The 9857-nt window shown below is 42.2% G+C and overlaps 1 long non-coding RNA gene across 1 annotated transcript; it reads right to left on the bottom strand.

Annotated features, from left to right (window-relative positions):
* Window positions 1-5713: 5713 nt before the first annotated feature.
* LOC125552180 lies at window positions 5714-9325 on the bottom strand. The gene is made up of 2 exons (XR_007303462.1): window positions 7897-9325; window positions 5714-7795 (listed from the first exon to the last, which is right to left on the bottom strand). It is a non-coding gene; the product is annotated as an uncharacterized LOC125552180 (long non-coding RNA).
* Window positions 9326-9857: the final 532 nt, after the last annotated feature.

Here is a 9857-nt window from a genome sequence, read left to right as displayed (position 1 = left end):
TCGCAAACAGTTCTTTTAGAACAACCGTATGCCACACATCGGAATCCTCAAACATGGGCCCGCGTTCTCGGATGTACGTGTACGTGTCTGCCCACTATCACACACGGTCAAGATATCACCATCGTGTCCTATGGATGCGTCGTTGCGCCTCCCACGGGGTGCCAGAAGGTTGACCACGTGGTTGCTTACCATTGAGGCGGCCGCGGCACGCTTTGCTCCTCGTTGAGGCGGCCGCGGTGCGCTCCACTCTGGCATCCCTGCGCGCGCTCTACTCGCCGTTGAGGTAAATTTACAATGGTAACGGTTAATAGTTGTCTTACATATTCAGGATAATTTAAAATGCCACATGCGGCAAGGCCAAGAACTCTCACGACCTACATATGCATACAATTATGATAAAATATAGGCTTAAAGGCTAAGCTGGCGGCCTTCCAACGACGGTCTTCTCGGACTCCATGATCAGCATAGCACCGTTGCGGCCGTTAACTCCAAGTGTCCTGACCCGCCCCCGCCTATGGAGCTGCCGGCACTGGGAGGCTCTTGGGGCTGATGGGCCTCTTCTAGAAGATTTTGACAGCGTGCAATCGCGTGCATGATATCTCCACGGAACCGCTCCATTTCCATGTCTCTGGCCTGGTAGAAAATTTCGTCCATCAGCTGCATCATCAAGATATCGCGTTGGCGATGTTCTACTTCGTCAGGGACGTCAACTCCGCCAAGGATGCACTTGAGCCTGGCCACCACATCATCGGGATCGAGGTTGATGCGGTCTCCACGGGCAATGATGAAGCCGCAGGCTGCCTGTGTCTTGACAGAATCACAGAGGTCCTCTGCCCATTCCTTGCAGGGCATCAGGCTCTTGATGAGCACTAGTGACGACGGCTCTTTGGGTGGGACATCGATCATGCCACCGAGCAGCTCTGGATCTTTTGCACGGTGGATGGAAAATTGCTCATCACACCTCCTCTGCAATATGTCGATTGTGCGCCCAAGGACTATCACGCCGATATCGCTGCCGATGGGCCATGGTGCCTGCACCAGCCGATGAAGTTCTTGCTCCCCGACCTTCTCCGGCTCGTTCTCCTCGCCAAAGATGTAAGGCAGGTAGGAGTCGACTTCGAAGCTTTGGTCGTTATCTGGCATGCTTGGAATAACTAACGGTAGATGGGTGAGGACTAGATCTGCACAGAGTGTCGCGACAGTGCGTTACCACGTGGATTATATGCAGTAACCCATTAGCTGGTGGCAGGAAACTGATGAGGGAATAGGCGTGGATTTTACAATTCACCCATGTGAAGCGCCGGAAGACTAAGTGGAGCACACACACAACCCGAATACCGTATGCGGTGCCATGTGTTATTTATCACACACGTGTTAACATAAGAAAACGTATATGTAACTTACTTATCATCGCACACGAGTACTCGCAGGCGCATTGTGTGCGATACTCCTAGCCAACGCAAGCAACTAGTTTGCATTTTTCAAAGTTTTTTACGAACAGAATCGCACACGAACTAACTATAGTAACCGTCTGTGTTATAATCTCTCATCGCAAACAGTTCATCCGAGTGGGCTGTTTGCTGCATATCACACACATCTTGTTTACATGAATTGTTTGTGTTCTTTTGGCTCATCGCAAAGAGTTCATCTATGTGAACTGTATGCATATCACACATATCTTGTTAAGTTGATCTGTTTCTGTTCTCTTCCCTAATCGAAAACAGTTCATCCGAGTGAACCGTAGGCCGTATATCACACACACCTTGATCTGGCTGACCGTTTCTGTTGCATTCCCTAATAGCACACAGTTCATCGGAGCGAACTGTATGCCGTATATCGCACACACATTTATATGTCTGCCCATTTCTGTTGTTCTGACTTATCGCAAACAGTTCTTCTGGATCAACCATATGCCCCGCATCACACACGTAACTAAAATCTGAATCGTGTTTGATGTCTCCACCATTGCAAACGTTTCACATCTTTTTTGACGGTTTTTTTACATCCCGTTTGCGATTAATGCATCGCACACAGTTTCGTCAAAGGGTCTCTGATCGTAGTGTCGCATTAGCAGCATCCTACAGTAGTGATAGATTCCTGCAAAATATTAGACTCTTCTTGGACAACAGAGACTTTCTCAGTAAACTCATTAATATCGGCATTATATTCATACTTCTCATAGTAATATTTAAGTATAGCAAATTTTCAGGCGTGTAATCATAATCTTCATACTATTCAAACAAAGATTGAATTTCATAAGCACTTTTAAAAGCAACAAATTCTTCTATTCGTTCCACATCATAGTAGTCATATCTATCATTAGCATAAGAAACCAAGGTTTCATTATCATTAAATTCACAAGAAATGGGAAGGTGTCGAACCTTCATCCTAGAGCAACAAGTATAATCATATCTCGAGCATAAATTCCAAGCATACCATTGCAACATTTCAATTTGATCCCATAACAGTTTCTCTTTTTGTGTCAAGCGATAATCCCTAAAGTATTCATGTTGATCCAACGTGTGTCTCATTATCAACTTGAATGGGGTTTTCTCAAGATTATCGAAGTAGTGTTTAATATTTTCACATAACGAGCATCAAGGATTTTAGGAGGTTTCCCATCTCCATGAGTAGCAAGTACAACTAATTTTTTCGGTATTTCGTGTTCCATATCCATAACTAAAGATAGAGAACAACTTAGGACAGAAAATAAAATCTACTTAGTGATAAAGCAAAAAGCACACACGAGAATATTCACCCCACGCTATTGCTCCCCAGCAACGGCACCAGAAAAAGGTCTTGATAACCCACAAATATAGGGGATCGTTTGTAGCCTTTTTCGGTAAATAAGAGTGTAGAACCCAACAAGGAGCTAAAGGTATAACAAATATTCCCTCAAGTTCTACCGACCATCGATACAACTCTATGCACACTTAACGTTTGTTTTACCTAGAATAAGAATAAAACTAGAAGTATTTTGTAGGTATGGTAGGATAAGTTTGCAAGAAAATAAAGAACGTAAAAAGAAAAAGTAGGTGTTGTTCTAATTAAAGTACAATTAAATTAGTATAGCGAGTGTGGATTAGTAGTGGTAGGATTTGCGGAATTGTCCCTAAGCAATTGACTATGTTACTAGACCGATAACAAGTTTTTATGTGGGAGAGGACATGCTAGCATGTCATCCCTTACTTAGAATTCTATGCACTTATGATTAGAACTATTAGCAAGCATCCACAACTATTAAAGTTCATTAAGTTAAAACCCAACCATAGCATTAAGATATATATTGGTCCCCCTTCAATCCCGTATGCACCAATTTCTATGTTTAGGAAGAAGCTTCCATCACTCTTGCCCTCTAATGCATAGTCCTATCAACATACAACTAACCCTATGGTGTGAGCCACACGTGTGCTCATATGATGGGCACCAAAGGGCACAACATAACTACAAGAAAATTAAACCAATAATAGCAATTTACCAATTACTGGTAGGACAACAAAAATCTACTCAAGCATCATAGGATGACAACATATCATTGGATAGTAATATGAAGCATAAAACACCATGTTCAAGTAGAAGGTACAACAGGTTGCGGGAGAGTGGACCGCTGGATATAGATGGGGGAAGGTGATGGAGTTGTTGGTCAAAATGAGGGAGTTGTTGGAGCAGATCGCCGTCACACGATGATTGCCCTGGCGGCGTTCTGACGCCACCATGGGAGAGGGGGGGAGAGCCCCCCTCCTTCTTCTTCCTTGGCCTGCTCCCTAGATGGGAGGAGGGTTCCCCATCTGGTCCATGGTTGTCATAGCGGCGAAGGGGCGAGAGCCCCTCCAAGATTGGATATGTCTCTCTATTCTCTTCTGTTTCGCGTTTATGTTTTCTAGCCCTTCATCATTTCTAAAATTCCCGGTGATCAGTAATTCCGATTGCTCTGAATTTTTTATGCTATTTTTTCCATAAATTATCTTTCTTATGCTCGAAGAAGAGCCTCAACTGACTTACGGGGAGTCCATGAGACACTTGGGGTGCCCGGTGCGCCCTTATGGGTGGTGGAGGACTTGTGCCTACGTTTGCGTTGATTCCACCTTAAAAAATTGCACCATAAATTTTTATCGCGTTTGAAATTAGTTTTATATGGATATTCTACTAAACTAAAAAACGTGCAACAAACAAGAACTGCCACTGGACACTGGATCAATATGTTAGATCATTAAAAATATAAAATATTGCAAAAATATGTGATATTTGTATAATATTGGCAGGAAACAATCAAAAATTATAGATGCGACGGAGACGTATCATTGATCAAGTTCACTGACTTAAATCTTTGCTTGTCCTCAAGCAAAGGTATATGACAAGAATAAGAATATGAGCAGTGAGCTGAGTTAAGAATGCATGGTTAAGAGTACTACAAAGTAATAGGATACTACTAGTAAAGTCAATCATTTTAAACTTAACTAGTGAAAATTAATGGTTAAGAGTACTACAAAGCAATAGGATACTACTAGTAAAGTCAATCATTTTATACTTTTACAATGATAAAGGTGGATCAACAAGTTTAAATGCTGATTTTGCCAAAAGGTTCCTAAAGATAGCATGATCCTCACTTATTACCAAGAACACAAAATTATGGTTGAACCACTTATTGAAATGGAAATGCAATTGAAAATATATTATCGGTCTCACCAAAGAACATACCCCGAGAACATGGTACACACCTGGCTCAGCCAGTTATTAGTTTGTTTTGTTTTTCTCCCCAAAGGAACATACCACCGATCCAGAAAACATGGTATACACATGGTTCGATAATTACAATATTTTTAAGATAATTTACTTACTATCCAAGCAAACCAGATTTCACATGCCATCGATCCAGGGAACATGACATGCTATTGTAGATAGATCAGACTTATTTTCATTATTACTCTTTTTTTAATGAACAAAAATAGGAATCCTCACTTCTCCATGACTGGTTCACATACTATCGATCGAGGGAACATAGCATGCTAATCCATAGTGGTTAAGTGATTGCTCTGAGTGGGAACAAACTTGGCACAAATTCAGCATCTAAATATGGTGGTCTAGGTGTATCATAGTAAATGCAGAAAATGACAGTTTCCTAGAGTACTAGGGATTTGAGCACTCAAAACTAATAGCTCACACTAATTTTAGCAAAGCAGGCATTGTGTAGATCACTAGTTTCAAGGCATTCAGAAATCATTGTACACTAACTCGCATCAAGCTCAATATGCCATGGGTAAAATTTAGCATGATAACGTTTAATAACTTGCTCAAGCAACCCAAATAGCAATTGATTACAACATGTATAATGTATGATGGTATTCAGACTGGAGTCATGAAATAGCTCACCGGGCTTATATGATGTAGGTATCACACAATCACTCTTTGAACTGTAGCTCTTCTCCTTTTGCTTCTACATGCAAGCTCCAGCTTCTCTCTTCCATATGTGCGCCCCACTGCTTCTCCTCATTGCCATGCTCTGACTCCACCGGGATCCCAAGGGATGTCACCTCGAAACTAGTCAGCATCTATTGGTTCGTGCACAAGATTTTTTTTTTGAAATATGACTCACAAAAACAATGACTACAAGTGATATGGTCGAAGCCCTCTAAGTCGTCAATTGAATATCCAATTACATAGGCATAGGAATATAGAACATGACGAGTATGATAAGAATCAGCAAGCTCAATACTAAATGAGGATGATATTTATCATTAAGCACAAGTCTAGCATGAGGAGAATAAGTGTCATCATAATAAATGAGAGCAATGCCACCAATAGTGTATGTATCATCATATGCAAGCAAATGAGTTTTCAAATCGATCGTAAGTGATGGTATCATGTAATGCAAGGTAGTAGCAAAGAAATTATACGGACGCATGTCATCAAGAGGATTAGATAAACCTGCAATATCACACTCTTGAATGACGATAAGCAATCTCTAATTCTTCATCTTCAACTACAACAACTTCTTTACTTCTTCAAGAGTAGTAGATCTTTTGTCTTCATCTTGATCACTTGGGAATTCTAGCTCTGGATCATCTTGTTCCTTGTCTTCGAGTATTTATTCTTCAATCTGAGGTCTTTCTTCCTCTGGGATCTTGCTATCTTGCTCAGCTGGATGTGACGGTGTTGGAACCTCACTTGTATCAAGGGGAATCACAGAAAACACTCAGCTCAAGTAGTGATGAGATTGTACTTCCAACATTCATATTCTTCTCTATCTTCCTTACTTCTTCCACTAGCTCTTTTCCACTCTTAATCTTCTTCATTTTCTCTACTATAACCTTCCTAATAGGATCATCCTCAGCACTCCAAGTGAACTCGAGACTCAAATGTGTGATCTTTTCTATCTCATCGAACTCATCTTGTGTGGGCACATGCACATGAGATTGCTCTAACGAGTCATTTAGTGCTAGAGTTATTTGTTGACCAAATGGAGGACCATTTAACTCCAGCAGACATATCTCTAGGTGTTGAGGTACATGAATAGGAGCTGAATAAAATTGTTGTGGTGCATAATTGTTGCTCTCCTCTTCATACCTAAATCCCTACATTGGATAACTAGAGGCAAATGATGAGATCTCAGGGTTGTTGCTCCTATATGACATATTCAGGTTTTCAGACCATCCATGTGAGTAATTGTTTTGGTATGAGCTATGCTCTTGAGTGAAGCTCATGCCAAAACAACCTGGAGGGTGAGAGTAACCACACTGACATTTAGCGGGTGAATGGCCTAAAATCCACAAATATGGCATGTAGGATCAACATAAGGATGGCCTCTAAGATAAGTATCATGACTAATTGATGGGAAATCTTACTTATCATGTCTTGCACACTTTCCGTGCTATTTCTCACATAAAAATGATGATCTGAGTAGAATGCCATTTCCAAGAAGACAATCCAACCTACAAAACAAACAAGAAAAGAAAGAGAAAATAACTAGAACAGTGGTTAGGGGTTAGATATATATCACATATAAATGCCACAAAAATAAAACAAGAAAAACCTGATCTATATATAGCCTAACACAATCGCTTGATGCTAATCCCCAGCAATGGTGCCAAACTGATCCGTTGTAAATACAATGAGGTTTACGCCCAAACTGTGGGTTGTTGAAGTTCTCCACAAGGACTAGGCAACATCAACTATACTCGGCTAAATCTAGTTAACACAATTCAAGTGATGATTACAGGGAAATAAACCTAAACTATCATTTTGGAAAATTCTCGACAAAGAAAAACAAACAAACATAGGAAGGTTGAGATTTCAATCATCGTCTTTTTGGTATTTTCGTTTTCTTAAGAAATTAAAATACTAACACAGGCAAGCCTAAAGGATAAGTGGCAGAAACATTATAGTACAGGATTTTACAAGCGGACATTTGAGATGATGTAGATCAGCATTGAGTTCTATAGCCTCGAATGCATCGATATGGATATGGGTACCAGTATCGGGCCAATACGGATACGTAAATTCGTCATTTTGAAAAAGTGCCAATACTGATACGTTTTACTATTTATTTATTTTTCAAAAAAAGGGATTCAGAATGTCAACCATGACCTTTTTACATGCATGGATTCCATGGTTCCCTGTCTTGTTTAGCAAATGTGCAGAAACTCTAGAGTAGCTACTCAAAGCTTCATGACCACAGTGGTCGCATTTCCATTTAGTGTTGCACCCCTCCAAGTGATTTCTCTATGATTTGAACATGGCTCCACAATGGTGCCCTTAGATTTGTAGGTACAGTAGGAGGTTCAGCAGGAGGAGCCATCTGGAGGAGATGAGAAAAATGAGATCTTCACAGATCAGAGGAGAAAGAAGAGGGGATGAGCTTGGCTGGGCAGGAGAAAAGGAGAAGAGAAGTGTACATACCTGCTTGCTGCGTGATAGGAGGCGTTGGTGAGGAGTAGCAGCTCGTCGTCGGCTAGCCGCCGCTGACGCCGGCCCTGGGTGAGTAGCTGCTACGTACGCAAACACCAGCAACCGCCTGGTGTGAGCTTGGGAGGGAGGAAATAAAACTGGGAGAGAAAGGAAGGGGCATTGGGGTACTAGGGTTGTTGTCTGCCTCTTAACTGGGCTGAGTGGTCTCTTAGATGGGCTGGGTCGTATCCAAAACGAACTGAAAAAGTATCCTTCAAGTATCTGAATTGTTTTAAATCGTGTATTCATGGATACTCCTTGGATACATATCGGGGATGTATCGGAGGAGTATCGGTATCAGATACGGTATCTGATACTGATTCGCTAGTTGCCTGAGGTATCGGTGCATTCGAGTCTATAGCAATGGAATTCATAGATTAAAACATGTACATGCGATCCACAAATATGTAACACCACGGTTACTAGAATTAACCACAATCACGAATTTACAAAAATATGACTCACAATATATGACAGTTCAAGTCTACTCGAAAATGATCCGCTCGGCAACTCACAATTTCACATATATTAGAGACACTAATACATACATAAAATAAGCACAAATTGGGTGTTCAGAACAGTACACAAGGTTCACCTTTACAGAAATTTGCAAGAATTAAAGAGAGAAGAGATGCGGCAGCAGTTTGGGTTCAGAGAAGAAGAAGGGGAGCAAAGGAAGTAGAGAGATGGAGCAGCAACGTGGGTTTGAGAGAAGAGCAGCAACTTGGGTGTGGAAGGAGCAGCAACATGAGGTTGCGGGCATCAGCAGCAACAAGTGTTGAGAGAGAAGAGGAGCAACAGTGGAGCGGCAGGGAGAGAAAGAGGGAAGGAGTAGGAGCATGGGTTTGAGGAGACGAAGGTTGGAGAGAAGAACAGAACTGTGGGCAGTAGCAACGATGAATAGCAGCAAGATTTGGAAGAACAACGGCAAGATTTCAAAGAAGAGATTCAAATTGGTGGTGTGAGGTACAGCAAGGGGCTCGTGGTAGTGATGGTGGATGGGTTGAAGTGCAGCGAATGGATGGATGGAGTGCGGAGGTGCTGGTGCTGGGTCGTGCGGGCAGCTAGACACCGCCGCGGCCGTGTCCGAAGGGGCGCGCGAGATGGGCGCTGGTGGCTGGCAACACTGGTGGGTGGCGGCGTTGGTGGAGGTGCGGGGAGTTGCTGATGGCGCTGGTGGATGGATGTGGTGGTGTCTGGTGGATGTTGGTGATGGCGTGGTGGCGCGCAGCCACGCCGGCCTGGCCACGACGGCGGCCGGAGGTGGAGAAGGAGGCGGGGGAGAGAAGAGATGGAGATGCCAGGCCAGATTTTGGGAATTGAGAGGGATTTGATCCCCTCGATCACATCTTACATTTGCACATTGGCCCTCCTACTTCCTTCTTTCTTTGCAAGAACATCACTTCTCTTCTCTAGTATGCTCCTGGAGCTATGTTCTTCTATCAACTCAGGTCCCTTCGTCTTTCATTTGGCCCTTGGTTACTTCTTTCCTTTACGCTTGGGTCTCTCCATCTATTACAGAAACCGCAACCACTTGACACTCTCAATTATTTATAGAAGGATTTTGGGTCTTTTCACCTTTTTTCCGCAAAACGAACCATTGGGTAGTAAATGACCCCATTGTATGATTATCATTCAAAAATTCAACAATTCATAGGAAGAAATGAATGGATATAGCTCAATAAACCACATATTTGAGTACCAAAAGATGTATACGAAATGTGTTGATCACAAAGTTGAACAGGAAATGAAATGATGTGTTACCCACAAGGAGAACAGGTGCACAATGCACATTGGAAGACTTTATATAGTTATTCCTTCAACTACTAAGCGTACTATGACAACCACATCCGTTGTTGTGAGGACTGCATCAACTCCACCATATGACACATCACCACGGAGAGTGCCTACAT

This window comes from Triticum urartu, chromosome 1 (genome assembly GCF_003073215.2).
Source record: "Triticum urartu cultivar G1812 chromosome 1, Tu2.1, whole genome shotgun sequence".
Classification (NCBI taxonomy): domain Eukaryota; kingdom Viridiplantae; phylum Streptophyta; class Magnoliopsida; order Poales; family Poaceae; genus Triticum; species Triticum urartu.
The sequence above is the reverse complement of the archived record's forward strand: the minus strand, read 5'-3'. Positions and strand labels throughout refer to the sequence as shown.